General features: G+C 39.5%; 1 protein-coding gene across 13 annotated transcripts in view; it reads right to left on the reverse strand.

Annotated features, from left to right (window-relative positions):
• Positions 1–23,432, reverse strand: part of PRRC2C (proline rich coiled-coil 2C) — a 96,331-nt gene extending 72,899 nt beyond the window's left edge. For 12 of the 13 annotated variants that reach the window (XM_060091270.1, XM_060091265.1, XM_060091262.1 and 9 more), the window contains exon 1: positions 23,216–23,431. The gene's annotated coding sequence lies outside the window, so the exon portion shown is untranslated. Of the gene's footprint in view, positions 1–23,215 lie in introns of all 13 variants that reach the window. The other variant, XM_060091261.1, reaches the window with a different exon arrangement.
• Between the last annotated feature and the right edge of the window lie 531 nt (positions 23,433–23,963).

A 23,963-nucleotide genomic window follows, 5' to 3' on the forward strand; every position in this document is an offset into this window, starting at 1 on the left:
GGGTTCATGCCCCGGTCCAGGAAGATCCCACATGCCGCGGAGCGGCTAGGCCCATAAGCCATGGCCACTGAGCCTGCGTGTCCGGAGCCTGTGCTCCGCAATGGGAGAGGCCACAACAGTGAGAGGCCCGCGTACCCCCGCCAAAAGATGCAAATTAACTTATTTACAAAACAGAAACAAACTCAAACATAGAGAACAAACTTATGGTTTTACCAAAGGGGTTAGAGGGGTGGAGAGGGATAAACTAGGAGTTTGGGATGAGCAGATACAAACTACTAAATATAAAATAGATAAACAACAAGGTCCTACTGTATAGCACGGGGAACTAATAAACCATAATGGAAAAGAGTAGGAAAAAGAATTTATATATATATATATATAATCTGAATCACTTTGCTGTACACATGCATATGTAATGTGTTTATATATACTGTCCAATGCAGGTAGGTATGTGTAATTTTACTTATATATAAATAAAACTAGAACTTAAGATACTGAATTGATGTGATCCCTAACAGAGAGGAAAAAAATGAAGTGAGCCCTATGGTTTCCTGAGCTTACTGCCTGGAGAGCTCCCAGGTCATGGCACTGAGAAGGGAACTCAGAAGAGAATCCAAGTGGAGGCTGGGAGACTCCCTAAGTTGAAGAAATGAAGCTGGGCATTCAGGATGACCAAGGTAGCTAGGATATAATACTGGAAAGAAGAGAGGTATACTAAGAGAAAATGCTACAGATCTGCAGAAGATCTGTTCCCCCTTGTGTATTCAGCAGAGTATCAATATGTACGTGTGTGAGGAACTTTTATTTTATATAACTGCATTCTATATGTTCAACAAGTAAAAAGATTAAATATAGAGACATGAAAGATAAGCCCTGAGACAGAGTTAGACAGCCTAATCTATGTGTAACTGGAGTCGCTCAAGGAGGTGGGGTGAAAGAAAAAATAATGGCCAGAATCTCACAAAATCTGATGAAAAGTATAAATACAGATGCAAAAGACTCAACGAAGTCCAAGCATAAGAAATATGAACTAAACCATACCAAAGCACATCATAATAAAATTGTTCAAAACTAATGATAAAGAGAACATCTGAAAAGCAATAAGAGAAACAAACATAAGAGTTAGAGCAGAGGGGGGCCAGTGGTTAGGACTCTGCGTTTTCACTGCCAAGGGTGCGGGTTCAATCCCTGGTTTAAACTAAGAGGAACTAAGAGGTTAAAAAAAAAAAAATTAGAGCAGAATCCTTGTTGGAAACCATGCAAGTGAGAAAATGTTGCAGCCACATGCTTAGAAAGAAAAAACTGATAACTTAGAATTCTATATCCAGCACAAGTACTTTCAAAAATGACCAACAGGAGTTTCTCAGCCTTAAGAAAGATGAAATAATTCATCATTAGCAGATCTACACTCTAAGAAATGTTAAGTCCTTCAAACAGGAGAAAAAAAAAGAAAAAAAAAAGTTACCAGACAGAAGGCTGATCTACAGAAAAGAATGAACAGCACCAGAAATGAAACTAAGTAAGAAATGTGTGAAAAACACTTTTTTATTATTTAAATATCTTTATCCCAGGAATGCAGAGGTGGTTTAACTTTCAAAACTCAATAGAGGGCTTCCCTGGTGGCGCAGTGGTTGAGAGTCCGCCTGCCGATGCCAGGGACACGGGTTCGTGCCCCGGTCCGGGAAGATCCCACATGCCGCGGAGCGGCTGGGCCCGTGAGCCATGGCCGCTGAGCCTGCGCGTCTGGAGCCTGTGCTCCTCAAGGGGAGAGGCCACAGCAGTGAGAGGCCCGCGAACCCGAGGGAAAATAAAACAAAAACAAAAAAACTCAATAGAGGCATTTCACCATATAGTAAACTAAAACAAACACACAATTATCTCAATATATGCAGAAAAAGTATCTGACAAAACACAACACCCATTCCTGATAAAATCTTCTCAGGAAACTAAGACTCAGCCTGATAAAGGGCGTCTATTACAGCCTATTTAAAAAAAATAAAGTCTACTAATAAAAAACCTATAGCAACATCATACTTAATGGTAAAAGACTGAATGCTTAACCCATGTTCTAAGGAACAAAGAAAGGCTATCAACTCTCACCACTTCTGTTCAACACTGTCCTAGATTCTAAGCCAGTGCAGTAAGACAAGGCAGGGGGGAAAGGAAGTCAGATGGGGAAGGATGAAATAAAACTGTCTATTTGCTGACATGATCATATATGTAGAAAATCTGACTAAGTCTAAAAAATGCTACTAGAACTAAGAAGAGAGTTAAGCAAGGTTGTATACAAGATCAATATATACAAAATCAATTATATCAGTGCATAGTAGCAACGAACAATCAGAAATTAGAGTACAACTTATAACAGCAACTTAAAACTAGGAAATACTTAGGGATATATCTGACAAAAATTGTGCAATATTTGTATACTGAAAACTACAAAACATTAAAGAAGACCTAGATAAATGGAGACAGGCCATGTCTGTGGGTCAAAAGACCCAATAATAAGATGTCAATTCTTGCCAAGTTTATCCGCAGATTCAAAGCAATCCCAAACAAAACCTCAGAGGGAATTTTTCTACAATAAGCAAAAGAATTTTAAAAAGAAAATGTTGGAGGGCAAATGTCACCTGATTTCAAGACTTATAAAGCAGCAATGAAGACACTGTAGTAACAGATCAACAGAACAGAATATAGAAAGATATACAAAACTTGGGACTTCCCTGGTGGTCCAGTGGATGAGATTCCATGCCCCCAACGCAGGGGGCCCAGGGTTCCATCCCTGTTCAGGGAACTAGATCCCACATGCCACAACGAAGATCCCACATGCCGCAACTAAGACCCAGTGCAGCTAGCTGGCTGAATGAATGAATGAATACAAAAATATACAAAACTCAATGCAAAATGGACCGTAACAAAGGGTACAAACTTGCAGGTAGAAGATGGGTTAAGTTCTGGAGAGCTAATGTACAGTATTATGATTATGGTCAACAACATTGTATATGTATTTCGAAGCTGCTAAGATCTTTTTTTTTTTAAAACATCTTTATTGGAGTATAATTGCTTTAAAATGGTGTGTTAGTTTCTGCTTTATAACAAAGTGAATCAGCTATACATATACATATATCCCCATATCTCCTCCCTCTTGTGTCTCCCTCCCACTCTCCCTAATCCATCCCTCTAGGTGGTCACAAAGCCCCGAGCTGATCTCCCTGTGCTATGCGGCTGCTTCCCACTAGCCATCTATTTTATATTTGGAAATATATATAAGTCCACACGACTCTCTCACTTCGTCCCAGCTTACCCTTCCCCCTTCCGACGTCCTCAAGTCCACTCTCTACGCTTGCGTCTTTATTCCTATCCCGCCTCTAAGTTCTTCAGAACCTTTTTAGATTCCATATATGTTAGCATATGGTATTTGTTTTTCTCTTTCTGACTTACTTCCCTCTGTATGACAGTCTCTAGGTCCATCCACCTCACTACAAATAACTCAATTTCGTTTCTTTTTATGGCTGAGTAATATTCCATTGTATATATGTGCCACATCTTCTTTATCCATTCATCTGTCGATGGACACTTTGGTTGCTTCCATGTCCTGACTATTGTAAATAGAGCTGCAGTGAACACTGTGGTACATGACTCTTTTTGAATTATGGTTTTCTCAGGGTATATGCCCAGTAGTGGGATTGCTGGGTGGTATGGTAGTTCTATTTTTAGCTTTTTAAGGAACCTCCATACTGTTCTCCATAGTGGCTGTATCAATTTACATTCCCCCCAACAGTGCAAGAGGGTTCCCTTTTCTCCACACCCTCTCCAGCATTTATTGTTTGTAGATTTTTTGAGCCAAGATCTTAAATGATAATTATGCACGTGATGTGTGGAGGTTTAAGCTAATGCTACAGTGGTAATCACACTGCAATATATAAATGCACAAAAATACACCTTAAACTTATATGACATCATATGTTAAAAATATCTCAATTTTTTTTTTTTTTTTTTTTTTTTTTGCTGTACGCGGGCCTCTCACTGCTGTGGCCTCTCCCGTTGCGGAGCACAGGCTCCGGACACACAGGCTCCGCGGCCATGGCTCGCGGGCCCAGCCGCTCCGCGGCATGTGGGATCTTCCGGGATCGGGGCACGAACCCGTGTCCCCTGCATCGGCAGGCGGACTCTCAACCACTGCGCCACCAGGGAAGCCCTCAAAATTTTTAAAAAGGACCACAGACAAAAGGTAAAACCTGAAACTATAAAAACTTCTAGAGTAACCATAGGAGAAAATCTTTGTGACCCTGGGCTATATATAAAGACTTCTTAGATAGTACACTAAAAACACAATTCATAGGGAATTCCCTGGCAGTCCAGTGGTTAGGACTCAGAGCTTTCACTGCCAAAGGCGTGGGGGTTCAGTCCCTGGCTGGGGAACTAAGATCCCACAAGCCGCGTGTGGTGGGGGTGGGGGCGGGGCCCACAATCCATAAAAGATGAAATTTTTAAACTAGACTTTTGCCTTTTGAAAGTTCTCATGGTTGAGAATGAAAACACAAGCTACTGTCTGGGAAAAAACATCTGCAGATCATATATCTGACGAAACACTTTTATCCAGAATATGTACAAAACTCTCAGAACTCAATAATAAAACACATGACCCAATTATTTTTAAAGGGCACAGGATGTGACACTTCACCAGAGATACACAAGTGGCAAATAAACACGCGTAAAGATATTCAGCATTTCAGCACCATTAGTATTTGGGAAATGCAAATTTAGACCACAGTAAGATACCTCCATACTTCTACTGTATTGGCTAAAACTACGGAATAATTATACCAAGTGTCGACAAGGATGTGGAAGAACTGGAACTCTCATAGCCTGCTCATGGGAATGTAAAATGGTATAACCACTTGGGAAAACAGTTTGGCAGCTTCTTAAAAAGGAAAAAACATCCCCAAACCATACAATCCCAATTCCATTCCCAATGTTTATACAAGAAAATGAAAACATATGTCCATATGAAGACTCAGACTTGTACTCTGGTTCATAGTTTTATTTGTAATAGGCAAGCACTGGAAACAACCCAACTGTTCACGAACAGGTTACTGGATAACCATATTGTGGTATATACATAAATGGAATGAATACCCAAGCAATAAAAAAGAATGAACTACTGATAAATGTAACAACATGGATAAATCTCAAAGTCATTATGGTGAAGGAAAGAAGTTAGACTCCCAACATATACGCTATATACTGAATTCAACTGCGGATGAAAAATGTTGCCTCCCATATCAGTAAACAAAGGATGTTGCCGTGGGCCAACAAGCCAGTAGCTACAGCAGCCACTGCCAACTGTGCACCCTGAGGGGATCCAGGATGGAGAAAAGGAGGATACTGGCCCTAGATAGTTAAGGTGCATATCAAAGGAATGATTTCAATAAGCCCAGACCCTTGCATCTTCCCATAATAGAAAAGAGCTAAATTCATTAACTTGAAATGTCTGGTTTTCTTTAATTAACCTTAACCTTTTTTGATGTTCCAACTACCTGGGTTTTGTTGCAAAACTTCTATATATCCTGGCTCCTCCCTTACCTCTTTGGACTAGTCCCTAAGAGCTATCTGAAAGGCTAACTTCCAGGCTTAAGCCTTCAGTTTTGTCCGCCAAACAAAACGTAATTCTCACCTTTTAGGTTGTGCGCTTTTTTTCAGTGGACACTACAAAATGCAAATGTATCTATGGTACAGGAAGCAGATCAGTGATTGCCTATAGATAGGAACTGGGAGGAACAGAAGGAAATTTTTCTTGATATGTTCATTATCTTGACTGTGGTAAGAGTTTCACGATGTGTATATGCAAAGCATCAAATAGTATACTTTAAGTATGTGCAGTTTATTTTATGTCAATAAAAATATTTTTTAAAAGATCAAGGACCCCTAGATTCCAAGCAAACAAGAGGGATTAGAAATGAAGTTATTACAGATATTTATACAAATTTATAGTAAGTGGAGTGTAGACTGCAAGGTATGATATTGTGATTTATAAGAAAATTATACTTGGTCTTCATCGCTCCTGACACAGGGCTAAAACACTTGGAATTTCCTAAATAATAGGAGATAAAGGTATCTTTTGTTATTCATAACAAGCCCCTTACAACCACACCTGAGGATAAGTTAACGTAGTGACTCCAGAAAGGCCTCTAGGGGTGAGGGCTGGTTGCCAGGGGTTGGCACATATATACAAGTGATTAGAGGGCTGGAACTTTCAACACCATCCTCCTCTCCTCCAGGGAAGGCAGAGGAGCTGGAGGTTGAATTAATCACCATTGGCCAAAGATTTAATTATTCATGCCTCCATTAAAGTTGGGAGCACTTCCTGGAGGATGGAGTTCCATAAACTACACAGGGACAAAAACTCATGTGCTTGGGACTCTTCTGGACCTTGCCCTGTACATCTTTTCATTCACTCCTATACTTTAATATCTTTGTAATAAACCAGTAATCTAGTAAGTAAATTGTTTTCCTGAGTTCTGTGAACTGCTCTAGCAAATTAATCAAACCTGATTTACAGCCAGCCAGCCAGTTAGCCAGCAGCATGGTTAACAATCATAACAATCTGGACTTTCAACTGGCATCTGAAGTATTCGGGGGGACAGTCTTGTGGGACTGAGCCCTTATTAATCTCTGGGATATAATGCTATCTCTGGGTAGTTAGATCAGAATTGAGTTAAATTTCAGGACACCCAGATAGTGGCTAGAGAATCTAACTAACTGCTTGTTGTGGGGACCCCGCTCTCCACGTGGTGACCAGAAATGTCAGAAGTAAAGTAGAATATTAATAGAGGAGATATACAATAGTGGGTTTTTTTGTTTTGTTTTTTTTTGGGCTGCATTTGGTCTTCGTTGCTGCGTGCGGGCTTTCTCTAGTTGCGGTGAGTGGGGGCTACTCTGCTGCAGTGCGTGAGCTTCTCACTCCAGTGGCTTCTCTTGCTGCGGAGCATGGGCTCTAGGTGTACGGGCTTCAGTAGTTGTGGCTCGTAGGCTCAGTGGTTGTGGCTCACAGGCTCCCGAGCTCAGGCTCAGCAGTTGTGGCGCAGGGGCTTAGTTGCTCCACGGCATGTGGGATCTTCTTGGACCAGGGATTGAACCCGTGTCCCTGACAATGGCAGGCGGATTCTTAACCACTGCCCCACCAGGGAAGTCCCTCCAGTAGTGTTTTTAATTTGTACAAGGGAAGAGGGCAGGGATGGCAGGGAGGGAAACAGGCTGGCAAGATATGAAATTGGAGAAATCAGTAGCTCTGACAAGGAATAATGAAGAACAATGTAATAATACAGCTCATACCAGAGCAGAAAAAAAAAATGTCAGAACATAATAAACAAGGAATCAACAAACTGTTTTTGTTCCTGAGATTGATAAGAAAGTAGTTTAAGATTCCTGTGGCTACAAAGTTAATAGACAAAACTAGAAATGTAGAAGAAAATCAACTGAAAGTGAAAAACAAACACACTTCTTATCAAACCATAAAACACAGAATCATATAATTCAAAGGAATGTTCTTAAGGACTTTCATTACCAGACAAAACAATATGTTTTAAAAGTTACCCCCAAAAAAAGCAGAAAAGAAAAATCAAATTTAAAAAAACCAGAATAATAACTACTGATAAATTCAAGAGCTGGCTCTTTTGGAAAAAAAATATATAAATTAGCTGAATCGCTCTAATTTTAAGTTAACACTAAGAATGAGAAAGATGATATAAAATACACACATGAAGAGAAGGCTTTGAAATAAGGGTTTTCTAGGAAAACAGAAATTACCAGATTTGGCTCAAAATAAACAGGTAAAAACAATGGAAAAAAAAGTTGTCCAAAAGCTGCCCACCCCCAAAGTGTCTGGACCAGGTGATTTCAAAAGGGAATTCTGACATTAAACAGGGACAATTCACATGCTATTTACGATGAACTAAAGGCAGGCTTTGGCAAACTAAGGCCTATGGCCAAATCCAGCCTGTGGTCTGTTTTGTAAGGCCTGGGTAGAGAGCTAAGAATGGTTTAGAACCCAGCAGCATAGCTTAAAACAAAGTCTAAGAATCTATCCTAAAAAAATACTAATGCGTGCAAAATACACATACACGTAAGGATATTCACTACAATATGGTACGTGAAAAATTTATTTATAATCTATGTCAGTCATTAAGTGATCCATATTTTGAAACATTTACTGAACACCTACTATGTATGCTATTCTGTCGACTGGAGATACAAGGGATAAGAATCTGCTCTCACGGGTCTTACATTCTAGTTTGTTGATTCAAATAATAGGTAAATAAAATCATTTCATATGGTGACAAATGCCATAAATAAAACCAAACAGGACAACATGAAAGGGTGGAAACTACTTTAGAAAGGGTGGAACTACTTTAGATAAGTTGATCACTAAAGGCCTCTCTGAGGAGAGAGCAAGGGGAAAGAGGCAGCTTCAAGGTTGAAGAAAAACCAAATGCAAAGGACCTCTGGCCCTGATATGCTAACCATGTTCAAAAATATAAAAGCTGGGGAAGCAAAAGCTAGTAAGAAAGGGACAGTTGAAGGAGAGAAAGAAGGTTGGATGAGGTGGGCCTATTAGGATTAAAAACTTTATCTTTGAAACAATGGGAAACCACTGAATTCTGAGCAAAGGCTTGTCTTTGTTTTAAAAATAGCATTCTGGGAGTTCCCTGGTGGCCTAGTGGTTAGGATTCTGGGCTTTCACTGCCGCGGCCCAGGTTCAATCCCTGGTCAGGGAACTGAGAACCCTCAAGCTGTGTGGCGTGGCAAAAAAAAAAAAAACCTTGTATTTTTTATATTACTACCCCATCTACTATGTACCTAAAAAATCTAAATCATTAAGGGCTGAGGGTCAGTCTCCAAAATAAAGCTTTTTGAATAACACATCCCCTTTCTCTGTTTAAGGAAAGAGAAAGTAAACATCTCTCTAAATTCAAGGTTCTATAACTGAGCAATGCTGGTAAGAAACTAGCGTTTTTTTCACTGAAATTAGATGTAGCAAAACATGCACCTACATTTTCTGAATTTTGAACAATAAATACATATTACCTTTTTTGACCAAAAAAAAAGTTAAGATGGAAGAAAGGAAGAAAAAGAAAAAAGAAAAAAAAAAAAGGAAGCCAGTGCTTTTAAAGCCAACAGACTGTTTCCGAAAGGTCTAAGGGAAATTTGGAAGGCAGCAGTTTACCATAATATAAACATCAACTTTTTGAAATGAAAGAATAACGAAACAGTGGTAACAAAAAGATGGTTTTCATGAAAGGATAGGTATTGTAGGCTGAAAATTTGTGGGAAAAAAAATCTGTAAGGGATTTCCACATCAAGAGGAGATTAGGTACTACCTCTAAAATTCCATCAGTGACAAAAATTGTAAGATTCTAAGGTGACTCACCTACGATTACAAAAGAATTAAAAGTATTTGATACCAAAAATATTAAGTGATATTTAAAATCTAGTATATTTGGGGGGGGAGGAACCTCATACTTTTGCAAATCACCAATTTGCAAAATTCAATTAAATGACAGAATCATAACCTTTCTGGCCTCCATGGGCTTCTATGTATCCAGCCTCTGTTTACCTCTTTCCTCCTTATTCTTATAGTGATTGTTTAGTTCCTCTGGGAAACACAGCACAATGTCCCACTCAAATTGTTAACATTAAAAAGAAACTGCAACCATTTCCAGATGAGCCTGCTGGACACATTCAACAAATGTTTTATTGAACAAATAAAGGAAGAATATATACTAATAATAGTCAAGTATCACATACAAATATAAAAATAAAGAGCTCTGTGTAAACCATTTTCACTGGTTTCTGTGACTGACATCTGCCTCATTTTTTTTTCCTATCCCTCTACATAAATGTTAACTGCTTTTGTCAGCTCTCTCTTCTCTATGTGCTTACCTCTTTAGCCATCTCATCTACTGTTCACTGCTTCAGTAAGGATAATTCCCAACGAAATCCTTCCTTCAAGCTACAATCTTTAGACATTCATTTTTTTAGACATTCATTTTTAATTGCGTATAGAACAAAACACCTTCACTTAAGTTTCTTGACAGAACTACACACTAAAACTGTTTAATTCCGCCATCCACGTAAAAAAAATATTTACCCAGTGCCTACTAATCAGGCACTACTAGGAACAAATGAAACAGAGACATGCTGATCTCATCAACTGAGTGGAGATTTGAGAAGGCTGGAAAAGATTTGCAAAGAACTGGGAGAAAAGACAGCCAACTAGTAAAACGAGGCATTGACAGGCAGCACTGAAACCTGAGTAGAAGCTGGAAACCAGGGATATACAGTATTCCCAAGCCTGCGCAGTTTGAAGACTGTTAACAATGTCCAGCAGCACGTCTAGGAGTAGGGAGTGGTGGGAGGCACAAAGCAGCTGGATCGAATAAGAAATTAGAGTTGTGCCAGGCAGGTGTAAAGAAAAGCAAGGGAGATGAGGATACTGCCAGGAGAATGGTTAGATTAACATTTCATGGAAGTCTAAATCAGAGAGTGAAGTAAGACAAGCTGGAAAAAAATAAGGAGGAGAGGAGAAGGAACTGGAAATTTCAAAAAGACTGAATAAAAGCTCTTAACAGTAGTGATTATTGAATGCTTGCTGAGTCAAGCTTACTATGGATTGTTCTGTTCATTTATAAAAACAGCAGGAGAAAATGTACTGAATGAGAAAAGTGGAGGCATAGGAGCTTGTGATTTGAATGTAACGTTTCAGGTAATGACAGGGTTTAGATCAAGACATTAAAGGTCAAGAACATATAATATGTGTGAGTGTGTGTACAGAGAATGGTAAAACAAATACAGTAAACTATTAACAATCAGGGAATATGAATGAACGAATATGGAAATTCTCTGTATTATTTTTACAACATTTCTTTGAGATTAAGACTATCCAACCCCCCAAAAAGTCTAAAAGCTTATCTGCTTTCCCAAAGATGTTCTTCCCAATTTCACCATAACCATTTTCCCTAACCTCTAGTTTAAAACCCTGAATAATCTTTGATATTTATTTCTCCCATTTCTAACATAAAGAGGAATCCAATTTCTATACATTCTAATTTTGTAATGTCTCTTGAAGCCAAATTTTTAAAATCTGAGCTCTAGAGATTTAGAATGTAAAAATATCAGACTGGAAATAAGAAGAGCTCAAAGCCCAAGTCACCAAAACTTACCAATGAAGAAACAACCTTAGAGAAGTAAAACTCATAAGGCTAGGAAGTGATGGAGCTAAGATTACTATCAAAGCCAGTAACCAAGATAACCTCACCATATGAAAATCAGAACTCAATTTTCATTATAGAAGAGATAAGCATCAAACCTTTAAAATACATAATAATAAATAACATGTCATTTGAGGTTAAGAGATTTTAAAAGATTCAAGTTTTTCATATCAAAACTTACTCTGGGGACTTCCCTGGTAGTGCAGTGGTTAAGAATCCTCCTGCCAATGCAGGGGACATGGGTTCGAGCCCTGGTCTGGGAAGATCCCACATGCCGTGGAGCAACTAAGCCAGTGTGCCACAACTACTGAGCCTATGCTCTAGAGCCCACCAGCCACAACTACTGAGCCCACGTGCCACAACTTCTGAAGCCCGAGCACCTAGAGCCCGTGCTCTGCAAGAAGAGAAGCCACCGCAATGAGAAGCCCGTGCACTGCAATGAAGAGTAACCCCTGCTTGCTGCAACTAGAGAAAGCCTGTGAGCAGCAATGAAGACCCAACACAGCCAAAAAATTAATTAAAAAAAAAAACTTACTCCATTACAATACAGAGTTGAATATCAAGGATAAAAAAATTAAAGCAACAAAACATAGTAATATCTCAATTAGTGAATGTATTCCAACTGTTGTAGAAATATTATTTTGAAGTGTAACAATGTAAAAAGCATAAAAATCAATGCACTGTAGACTGTAAAAGGGGGAGGTTACTATGAACTGAATGGTGTTCCCCCAAAATTCATATGTTGAAGCCCTAACTACCAATGTAATAGAAAGTATTTGGAGCTGGGACCTTTGGGAGGTAATTAGGGTTAAGTGAGGTGATGAGCATGGGGCCTCATAATGGAATTAGTTCTCTTATAAGAGGAAGAGACATCAGAGCTCTCTCTCAGCCATGTGAGGACTCAGCTAGAAGGCATTAAGCCAAACCCGACTACACTGGCACGGTGATCTTGGACTTCCAGCCTTCAGAACTTGAAAAATAAGTTTCTGTTTTATAAGCCACCTCGCCTATGGTATTTTCTCATGGTAGCTAACAAAGATAGAGGGGATTGATGTGTTAACTTCAGAAAACAGCATTTTATCACTCAAATTTTAACTAAATTTTACATTTAAAATAAAAAAGTCAAGACATTCACCACACTCCTCTGAGTTCCAGGTCAATCAGCATTCACAAAATATTACCTTTTTAAAAAAATTTTTAAAATTTTTATTGGAGTATAGTTGATTTATAATGTAAAATATTACCTTTCTAAAAAGTTTACTTTTGATTAACTCCCCCCCCAGTTTGACTTTAAACACGTTAATCAAAGTACTAGTCTTTATACACTCCTCCTTAAATACAAATGAGGATCATAGAATATTAGAGGCTGAAAGTTATTTTATATTCAACTAAGTCAATATGAAGTAATATGACCAGAAAAACTAATATATTGGACCCTGTCCTTTTCAAAGCCTTTTGTGAAAAACTTGAATAAAGACCTGGAAAGTAGACACCACATATGACACAAACATCCAAAAGAGCAACAATGCACTTAATGACTTTCTTAAGATTTAATGACTTTCTTGGAATGCTGGATAGAATTAAATTGGGTTTAAGAATAAGTAGTTAGTCATAGATCAAGAACTGAATTTCATAAATACAGAATACAGACTCAGCCTGTTCATATAAAACAGGACAGTTAGTGACAGCTAGCAGTGTGACAGCACTGCTTTACAAAAATTGCTACTTTGATAGAAATCTAATGCACAAATCTGGAATTGTGACAGTTCTACTGAATCTTGTGTTTATCACATTGTTTACAGCATTACGCTCAATTCTGGTCTTCATTAAGACAAACATTAAAACCAAACTAAATTGGATACAAAAGAAAGACTTCATAACTGTTCAGTTTACCCTAGGTGGAAACAAGTTATATCTTAAACTCATTCTCTACTTTCACCATTAGCCAAGCAACCCAAAGAGCTGTGAAATGAAGCGATAAGTAATTTTGCTGAGGCACAAAATGCCACAATGCCATGAGGTATGTGAGAGAAGGATGCTTCTAGGAAATAAGCTTAGACCTCTCTCCCTATCTCTCCTGCTGTCTCATCCCCAGAGTTTGTTTTGTTTTTTTAGAGAAACAGTAACTCTCGTGAAGAGATACATAACTGTTTCTTTGTGGGGAAAAAAAGAGCTCTGAAAAGAAAGCCAAACCCTCTGCAGATGATGGAAGCCAAGAGAAAGTGAAGAGGTTTGAATGCTATCATGGTGTTCAAATATTTGGAAATTTAGAAGATGTTAAAATATGACTGTTAAAGGTTGACTACGGTGTCTTCCTGGGCACCAGATACGTTCAAGCAACAGCAAGATAAGCCTTTATCAAAAATATTTTAAAAGGTAACTTCTGCTTTGAGTGAAAGGTTGAACTGGTCAACTTCTAAGGTCACTTCCATTACTAATTATTATAATCACTTAGTAATTCTAAAGTCAGAGTGACATAACACTATTTGCAGCAACATGGATGGACCTAGAGATTATCATGCTAAGTGAAGTAAATCAGAGAAAGACAAATATATGATATCACTTACAAGTGGAATCTTCAAAAAACGGATACAAATGAACTGATTTACAAAACAGAAATAGACTCACAGACATAGAAAACAAACATGGTTACCAACGAGGAAAGGGTGGGGGGATAAATTAGAATTTTGGGATAAACAGATATACACTACTATATATAAAAGAGAAACAAGGATCTACTGTACAGCACAGGGAACTATATTCACCATCTTGTAATAACCCATAATGGAAAAAAATCTGAAAAAGAATATATATATATGTGTGTGTATAACTGAGTCACTTTGCTATACACCTGAAACTAATACAACATTGTAAATCAACCACACTTCAATAAAAAATAAATTAAAAAAATAAAGTTAGAGTGACATCCAATATTTTTAAGATCATCTGCTATTATAATAGTAAAGCTAAGAATATCACCACGTTGACTGCCTCTACTACAAATAGCACTACAGAAAAAGCATTAAAAATTGTCATTTTTAAAAACAAAGTGTAATACAAATAAATCTGTTGCAGTTTTAATCAAAATGGTAGAAGGGCTCAGACTGTTCTTAGAAACTGAAATATGTGAATTAAGTTTCTGGGGCCAAGAAAGCCTTATCAGAAAAGAAATGTAGCTATCAAATCTTCTGTATTATAAGTTACTATCCCAGCAAAGTAAAGCTGTGTGTCTATCACTTACTCTATAAGGTGACTGCCAGAGCACTCTTTTGGACAACTTGTAGTATTTTAAAACTGTTCGTATTACACAATTACTTCTCTTACAACAGATTAAGTTTAAATCCCAGCTCTAACATTTAGTAGCTACGTGTTTTTATAGCATAATTGTGGCATACACATATTATGGCATAAGCATTTCCACAGTGATTAAATACAATCCTGAATTTTTATTTCCTCATCTGTTGGCTATATCTTCTAGTCTGTTGTGAGATTTAAGTGTGTATAAAGCTGTTAGATGGTGTCTGGTACTTAATAATGAGCTTAATAAATGGTAATAACATTTTCAAAACTTACACATAGTAAATAAAAACTAATGCATAAATAATTTCTTAGTCAACTTTATTTTTTGAAAGGCAAGTATGTTGGATTTTATGGCAGAAAAAGAGAAGCATTCTGTTCAAGATGCTCATCCAACATCATGAATTATTCTAAACCTTTCATATAACTAAAGGGCTGCCTTTAAGGGTTGGAATTGTAAGTTTAAATTTTTAAGTGTAAAGAATTGGTTAGCATCCCTCCCCACCAAGCACTGGCTAGATTCCTCCACCATTAAAACAATCTGTCTTGAGACATGTTAACCTACCCATCTCTTTCTCCTACCTTCTACTTTCACTTTTTTCCATGTTTTCAAATTTGTCATAAATATAACTATACAACCAAAGAAATTTATTTATTTATTTTTTGGTCATGTCAGGAAATCAAGCAATCAGCACATATAAGCTATTCTTGACTTTTCAATCCTTACTCAATAGCTCTTTCTTCATCTGGAGAGATATTTTGTGTCTCCAAAATGTCAGAAGACTCTGTTCTACAGTTGGGAGATATTTCATCTTTCTTTTTTTTTTTTTTTTTGCAGTACGTGGGCCTCTCACTGTTGTGGCTTCTCCCGCTGCGGAGCACAGGCTCCGGACGTGCAGGCTCAGCGTCCAAGGCTCACGGGCCCAGCCACTCCACGGCATGTGGGATCCTCCCGGACCGGGGTACGAACCTGTGTCCCCTGCATCAGCAGGCGGGCTCTTAACCACTGCGCCACCAGGGAAGCCCTTGGGAGATATTTCATCTTTCTTCATTCTGTATCCTAATTGTGGTGGGGGCTACAGGTAACTACACATATCAAAAAATCCAATTTTTCTTAATCAAAATTTTAACACTTCTACAGCAATATAACCAACCTTCCACATCTCTGTCAAAAGGCTTATTTCAATAACATCCTTTCCCTGCTTTTAAAATAAAATTCCTCTATCTGTCCCAATTCAGAAGTAATTCTTCATATTATGTTCAATTAAGATCTACAAAGTTTAAACCTAACATTAAAAACAGTTACTTAAAAATACAGGCCAAGGGACTTCCCTGGTGGCACAGTGGTTAAGAATCCACCTGCCTGGACCTAGAGTCTGTCATACAGAGTGAAGTAAGTCAGAAACAGAAAAACAAATACCGTATGCTAACACATATATATGGAATCTAAGGGGAAAAAAAAAAAGGCCATGAAGAACCTAGAGTTAAGACGGGAATAAAGACACAGACCTACTAGAGAATGGACTTGAGGATATGGGGAGGGGGGAGGGTAAGCTGGGACAGTGAGAGAGTGGCATGGACATATATACACTACCAAACGTAAAATAGATAGCTAGTGGGAAGCAGCTGCATGGCACAGGGACATCAGCTCGGTTGCTTTGTGACCACCTAGAGGGGTGGGATAGGGAGGGTGGGAGGGAGGGAGACGCAAGAGGGAAGAGATATGGGAACATATGTATATGTATAACTGATTCACTTTGTTATAAAGCAGAAACTAACACACTGTTGTAAAGCAATTATAATACTCTAATAAAGATGTTAAAAAAAAAAAAAAGAATCCACCTGTCAATGCAGGGGACACAGGTTTGATCCCTGGTCCAGGAAGATCCCACATTCTGCGGAGCAATTAAGCCCGTGTGCCACAACTACTGAGCCTGCGCTCTAGAGCCCATGAGCCACAGCTACTGAGCCCTCGTGCCACAACTACTGAAGCCCACGTGCCTAGAGCCTGTGCTCCACAACAAGAGAAGCCACCACAATGAGAAGCCTGCGCGCAGCAACGAAGACCCAGCACAGCCAAAAAAAAAAAAAAAACAAGCTCAAACATCAAATAACATTAAAAATATATACATATACAGGCCAAACAACAAGTCATATTGCCAAAAATGTAAATTGTAATTGCAACTGAAAAAGTATAAAGTGGTTTTTTTGAAGATTAAAATGTTAAGTATAGTTTTACTCATATATTCTCTTTCCTCTTTGAAAGCTGATCATCTACATATGATATTTTAATAAACATTATTTGTTTCCAAATTACTAGAAACACTTAATAAGTTACAATGCCCATCTTTAAAATACACTGGATAAACTGGAATTCTATACTTGCTGTTGGGCAACTACTTAACCCATTTTCATAATAAGTTCTAAGCTTTCTGTTCCTAGTGACCATTTCTCCAGTCTCCCAAATGTTTTTGATGTTGTTCTAAACATATCCTTAATATGTCTCCTTAAGGAGCCTTTCAGAGCACTGGCCTCCACAGGGCCTTTGTGCACATAGAAAAACACACCCTCTGGGAAGATACAGGTACTCATCCTGGTAAGAGGGCTCATGTCTTGGGAGGGAGAAGAGAAGTGGAGGCACAATTTCCGCTGGAGGCCTAGCCAGGGCACAGGACTCTGACAAAGCGGATCAAGGGCTAGATTTCAGTCCTTGTTGCCTCCTTCAGCCAGGCACCTTTGTGCAGTGCACAAATGGTACAACCATATGCAGCAGCCCTGCACTTTCAGATTATTCATTAGGAAAGAAGGAGGAAGGAAGATCGATTATTAACTTCCCTAGACACCCATTCTCTAATTACATATGCACCATGAGGAGATCTTCCAATCTTGTTGAGAACCTATCCTCCCCTTACCTTCAACTTCCTACTTTTCATGCATCCCTTTTGTTTTAAATGTGGTTAAGACTCATGTGATATCAAAGAATATTAAAATCAAAAAGTATAAGAAACACATTTAATGTGATCTTTGTAACAATCCTCTAAGATAGGGGAAACCAGTATTATCCTTATTTTCCAGATGAATACAGTGTATCCAAAACTTGAAGAAGCCAAGTCACTTGCCCCCAAGTGACAAAAGGATTAACCCCAGGTTTTCAAACTCCTAGTCCAGAGCTCATTTTGAGTATCCAACACACCTAAAAATTGAGGTCTCACTACTTATTCCTCCCTGCTTATAACCTTTCAGCCTCATTAACTGACTTAAATTCTCTTAGGGTCACCAAGGATCACTCAAGCCAAATCCAAGAGCCATTTCTCACATATTTTTCTGAACTCTGCTACATTTGGCTGTCACAATCCTATTTTAGAGATTTTCATTTTTCTACCCTGATTTCTGTAGTGACTTCTTCCTTAAGTTATTCATTCTTTTTCTCCTTCTCTTGCCATAGATTATCTTAGACATCCTGTTACATTTCTCTGTCTAAATAAACCCACTCCACTTTGCAGTTCATCCTGGAAATGGATGTCCCAAGTATGTAGCTGACATCCTGTTACATTTCTCTGTCTAAATAAACCCACTCCACTTTGCAGTTCATCCTGGAAATGGTTGTCCCAAGTATGTAGTTAAGGCTCTAATTTATATCTCTACTCCTGTAATGCTGCCATTTCCTGTTTGATGAATCTATTCTATTTTTAGGCTTTCATCACTTCTGGCCTTCATTAATTCCAACTGCTGCCTGATCCTATGCAGTATTCATTTCTTATAGCAGTTATGTCCCAAAGGGTGGGATACAAATGAGTACTGATGGTATATTAGATGATTTTAAGTAGTCCATAGAGGAGTATTTAAAATTACATGTTTACTTTAACACGTTGGGGGAAAAAACTCTAACACCAAATAATCACATAAATTTTTCTTTTAAACTCACTTAATTAAAAGATAGTAAGCTGAATTAAAGAAAAATATTGACAGACGGTTTGAAGATAAAGCAAAAATTGTGAATGACTAAAGTTAGAGAAACACTGGCCACTGGGAAATCCATGTAGTATAGAAGTTAAGCACTCAGGCTCTGGGTCAATAATTCGAATCTCACCTACTAGCTAAGTAACTTTGAACAAATTACTACATCTCTTTAAATCCAGTTTTCTAGTTGTGTAATGGTAATAAAATAATCCACATTCTAGGCTTATTGTATGGAATGAAAGAGATAATCCTCAAAGTGTTCTTAGCTCAGTGCCCGGCATGGTAAGTGCTCACTAAATATTAATAATTACAATTATTCTTAGTCCCTCCTGGCCATCATGCCTTTACTTGTAACCAACTGGGCACTCGACCTATACTATGGACAATTTTCCATATATGAATTTTCTGTCCCAAATTTCCATTACCTGTCTGTATATCTTTATTTTTATATTCTGGTATGAATCCAAAGATCACATGATAACTTTTCATATTAATCCTTAAGATTGTGAATATCTTGGCAGTACAAACCAAAAGCCATTTTCCTCTCATGCACTGTGCCTTACAAAATTAAAAGAATCTGTAATGTTTGTTGAATAAATCTAAAAATTAGTAAGGATAATCTGATGCAAAAAAATCTCACAATGTACAGAACATAAACACAAACTATTTGAAAGTATCTGATACTATTCTAATAGGTAAATAAAGGGGGAAAAATGACTGGGGTATTCTTTTGCTCCACTAGGACATTTGTCAGTTGAACCTTAGTTGTGGATCTAATCTTTCTGTTTCCTAATCTCATTTATTCAATAACATATAATAAACTCTAGATACATGCCAACCACTGTACAAAGTGATAAGACATGGAAACAGTCTAGTAAAGGAAAACAGACTAATATTAGAATGCAGACAAGTAAACAGAAAACTTCTATATAATGTTATGTAAATAATACCCAGTATTGGGGCTTCCCTGGTGGCACAGTGGTTTAGCATATGCCTGCCAATGCAGGGGACACGGGTTCAAGCCCTGGTCTGGGAAGATCCCACAGGCCGTGGAGCAACTAAGCCACCCGTGTGCCACAACTACTGAGCCTGTGCTCTAGAGCCCGCGAGCCACAACTACTGAGCCCACATGCCACAACTACTGAAGCCCACGTGCCTAGAGCCCGTGTTCCGCAACAAGAGAAGCCACCGCAATGAGAAGCCTGTGCATCGCGACAAAGAGTAGCCCCCGCTCACCACAACTAGAGAAAGCCCATGCGCAGCAACAAAGACCCAACGTAGCCAAAAAAAAACCAAAACAAAACAAAACCCAGTAGTGTTTTTTTAATACTAGATGTCCTTCACAAATGCTGATTATGTCCTGCTCTTCTTTAATGTAGAGCACCTAGCAGCACCACACATGGCTGAGTATATTACATTGACAGTAATAATTCCACTGCTATCTTGTGTTCAACTCTAGGTATAGGCTAACCACATAAAAGTTTCTGTCAACTAGACAACTGCTGAAACTCAGTAATAGCCCTTGTTCTGATCTGCCAGAAAATATGTGCACACAAAGCCCCCAAAATGTGACAGGCATTCTGTCAATCTAGAGCAAAATAATGACTAGAAATATAACTGGCAAAAAGGTCAGACTATATTTAGCCTTTGGGGAAGGGGGGAGGACACACATACAATAAAAAAATTCACTGGAATCACCCTCTCCAGAGAACGCTTTTATCCCAAAAGATGTCCTGACTGATGCATCAATGGCATTATTGAGAATTTTTAAATGTTATGACTCAAAACTAACTTATTAATTCTCAAGACTTCTAAGCAACAGTTAACACAGACTGAGACAAGCTTTCATTGTGTCAGCCTATTCATAAGATGACAAGGCTCGCTTTACTGAAAGTTTATTAGTCATAACTCAGGCAGACACAACTTTTGGATCTCCTTCATGGTAAGAATAGGGTTCTATACCAGTTTGTGTCAACATTTTATGAATGATCAATTCGTGCCTTACACAAATATGGCATAAATAGCATCTGAAAAACGAGTTCCTCAACTGAATTACAAACTGAAGTGGTGTTTGGGGGCTGGGGGAAGAAGGAAACCACTTGGAGGGAGAGGAGGACATAATATAATCTTCAAAGATATTTTACCATAAGGATGGGGGGGGTGGGGTAGGGGTAGAGGGGAGACAGGGACTTGAATGAGGCAGAACTTCTGTGTTTTCAGCTGTGCCCAATATACTGATCCCAGGCGTACTGACTCTGGAACATGAAGAAATCTTTAAGAAACAAAACCCAATATATAAGTGTAAAAAAAAAAAAAGGGAGGGCTTCCCTGGTGGCGCAGTGGTTGAGAGTCCGCCTGCCGATGCAGGGGACACGGGTTCGTGCCCCGGTCCGGGAAGATCCCACATGCTGCGGAGCAGCTGGGCCCGTGAGCCATGGCCGCTGAGCCTGCGCGTCCGGAGCCTGTGCTCCGCAACGGGAGAGGCCACAACAGTGAGAGGCCCGCCTACCGAAAAAAAAAAAAAAAAAGGGGGGGAAAAAAGATATTTAAGTCTAAAAAAGCCTAAAAAAAAAAAAAAAAAAGGAAAACTATTTCTTAAGTTCCCAAAGGTATACTCCATTCTGAGAATATACAGGTTACCCACTGCTTGGAAGAAGAGTATTTTCTTCTACCAGTGTTCTGTCATTCTCCTTCCACTACTAGTTGACCTTTTACTATGTACTGAGCACAGTAATAAGCTCTTTACATACATATCTGTGATAAACCTACAGCAAGCCTTTGAAGGAGTTACTACTATTATCATCTCCATTTTACAGATGAGGAAATATTTTATCAATAATATACGCCAGATATCAAAATTTAAAAATTATCTGTCATACCAGAGCATTAGAGTTTTACTCGACTGGCTTTTCTATCCCCAGAGTAGCTATAATGTGTTTTTTACACCTTGGAACACTTTAACCTTCACAAGCAACCATGTTTCTACACTGAGTCAAGGAAAACAAAAACTAGGTTAATAATGCTGCATCTTATTTAGTTCCTATAGTTTGCAAAATTACAAGAAACAGGGAGGCAGTTTGACAGCTTAGAGCATCCCCTTTGCGTTTAGACAATCTGGGTTTGAATCTATACAGCACCATCAATAACTGCCGTGTGACCTTGGTCAAACTACTTTAATTTCTCAGATTTCATTTCCTCATCTGTAAAATGGGGATGATGATAGTACCTCCCTCAAAGGCTTGCTGTAGGATTAACACAGAGAATGTCTGTAAAGAGCTTATTTATGTGCTCAGTACATGGTAAAAGGTCAACTAGTGGAGGGAAAACAGCCACATACAGAAGTTCACAAGACCGAAACACAAAGTAAATGAAAAAAGCCTATATTCTGAAAATTCCATTATGGAAAAGGAGAGAACTACTCGTTGACTATATGCTAGAAACTCAAATTCAACCTATTCCTTTTTTTAGGGGATCAATGCATTTGAAGTGGACCAGAAAAGATGCTGCAGTGCATTTGTGACACACACCTAAAAATGGCTCCAGTCTGAGCAGCATCTTAATTACCAACAGAGGAGGTTAATCTACTTCTAACAAATGCTGGAGTTGGGCTTAGTGGGCGTTTAAGTATCACCCTATCATTTTTATTTGCGGGAATAAGCTATCAAGCATTTAATCAAGAATCCCGATTCTTCTGGGGGCATTCCAAATGAAAATCTTACAGCACAGTCGCCTACTGTACAATTCCAAGTACCCTGGCGAGGTATGAATCTATGGACATAGGCTGAAGATCGGTCAATGCGGAAATCCGGCTAGCCTTAGAAGCCAGCAAACATCAGACACGTCGGAAACCTCAAAAGAATCTCAGATGAAGTCAAAACATATACACATCCCTTTAAAGGAATTAGACACATTCCTCTCAAGGGAAGGAAGAATTTATCAGTGTTCCTATTGGCCCCCTATGCCCTTTTCTTCAAGCCCTAAAGTGGGGCCTTTACCGTAACACCAACACTAATGCTATCTCAAAGAGAGAAAGCTGCGGAGTGAGAGTCACCAAGCAGATTAGGGGATGGAGAGGCCTAGGGTGAGAAAACACTATCCGAACCCGCCTCTGGAGTTGGGGCAGCACGTCCCTAGCGGAAGTAGGACTGGTCCTCATTCCCCGAAGAGCCTCTCACCGAGCCCGGCCTTTAACCCGGTCTCTCCCGCACACTACTCATTGCAAATTTCACCCTCACTAAACATGAAGAAGAGGTAAGCATTAAAGAGCCTAGATGAGCCCCTGAGTTGTTTGGGGGGACACATGCCCACACTAGGAAAAGAGACCGCGCACCCGCCTATCCCGCGGGAAGGAAACTCCCTTCCCTTACCCGGCAACGTGCGTAATCCCCCTACAGGGCCTGAGTGGGAGGAGGCCGACGGGTCCGGAACTCCCGCTGCAGACCACATGGGGCGGGTCTGACTCCGGTTTTTCCCGCTCCCATAGCAGGAGGCCGAGGCTCCCCCAGAAGCAGAGATGATGGAAGCCAAAGAGAAAAAGAGGATGCCCGGACCCAAGGCCCTCTCCAAGCGGCTCCCTCGTCTCTGGGCGCCAGGGTCGGGGTGCGCTCCCACGCCCCGGGCCGCCCCACGCCAGCCCTCCCGGATAGGGCCCGCTTTGATCGCAGCTCCTACGCCCTCGCTTTCCTTACCGGCCAGGATGAGTGTCAAGCTGTGTGTTTCCGCGCTTCCAGGGGCTCCGCAGAGCTCTTATAGGGGGAAGGGGAAGGGGAAACTAGGGGTAGGGGGCGGCTGGAAGGACCCCGGGCCCCAGAGATCCGAAGCTGCGGATGGACAAACCGCCAAAACACTTTCGCTCCTTCTCGAGAGGGAAATAGCGAGCGAGAAAAAGAAGCAAGATGGCGGCTAGCCAGCCCCTACGTACGACGTCATGCGGCGGCGTACGTAAGGCAAATCCCCGCAAGACCGCCCCCCGGCGCAGAGACGGCCGGATCACGTGACGTCTCCGCGACGACCCAACCCCGACGGAAAGTGACGGCGCCGCTTGCTGGACCGAAGGAGTTCCTGTGATCAGAGCTCAAGATGCAGGGTGAAGATTTCGCCTGAGATCTCTCCAGGAACTCTTAAAGAGACCTCAATTACAGGTTGTTATGCCTCAGGGAAGTGAGCACTCTTGTAGGTGCTGGAAAGTTGTGTGAATTGGTTAAAACAAACACTTCGGCAGTGTGTATAAAAATTAAACTATGCATAGTTTTTAACCTTGGTATTTGGCAGTATCGGTATTTTCTAGAAATGTACATACACAATACTCAGTATTCATAATACCAAAACCTATTTGTTAATAAAGATACAGAGATAAATGCATTATGTTACACCCATATTATGGAATATTTGGAAGCCATTAAATTCAGAATAATGTTTAAGGACAAGGGAACTGTT

This window comes from Mesoplodon densirostris, chromosome 2 (genome assembly GCF_025265405.1).
Source record: "Mesoplodon densirostris isolate mMesDen1 chromosome 2, mMesDen1 primary haplotype, whole genome shotgun sequence".
In the NCBI taxonomy this organism is placed as follows: Eukaryota; Metazoa; Chordata; class Mammalia; order Artiodactyla; family Ziphiidae; genus Mesoplodon; species Mesoplodon densirostris.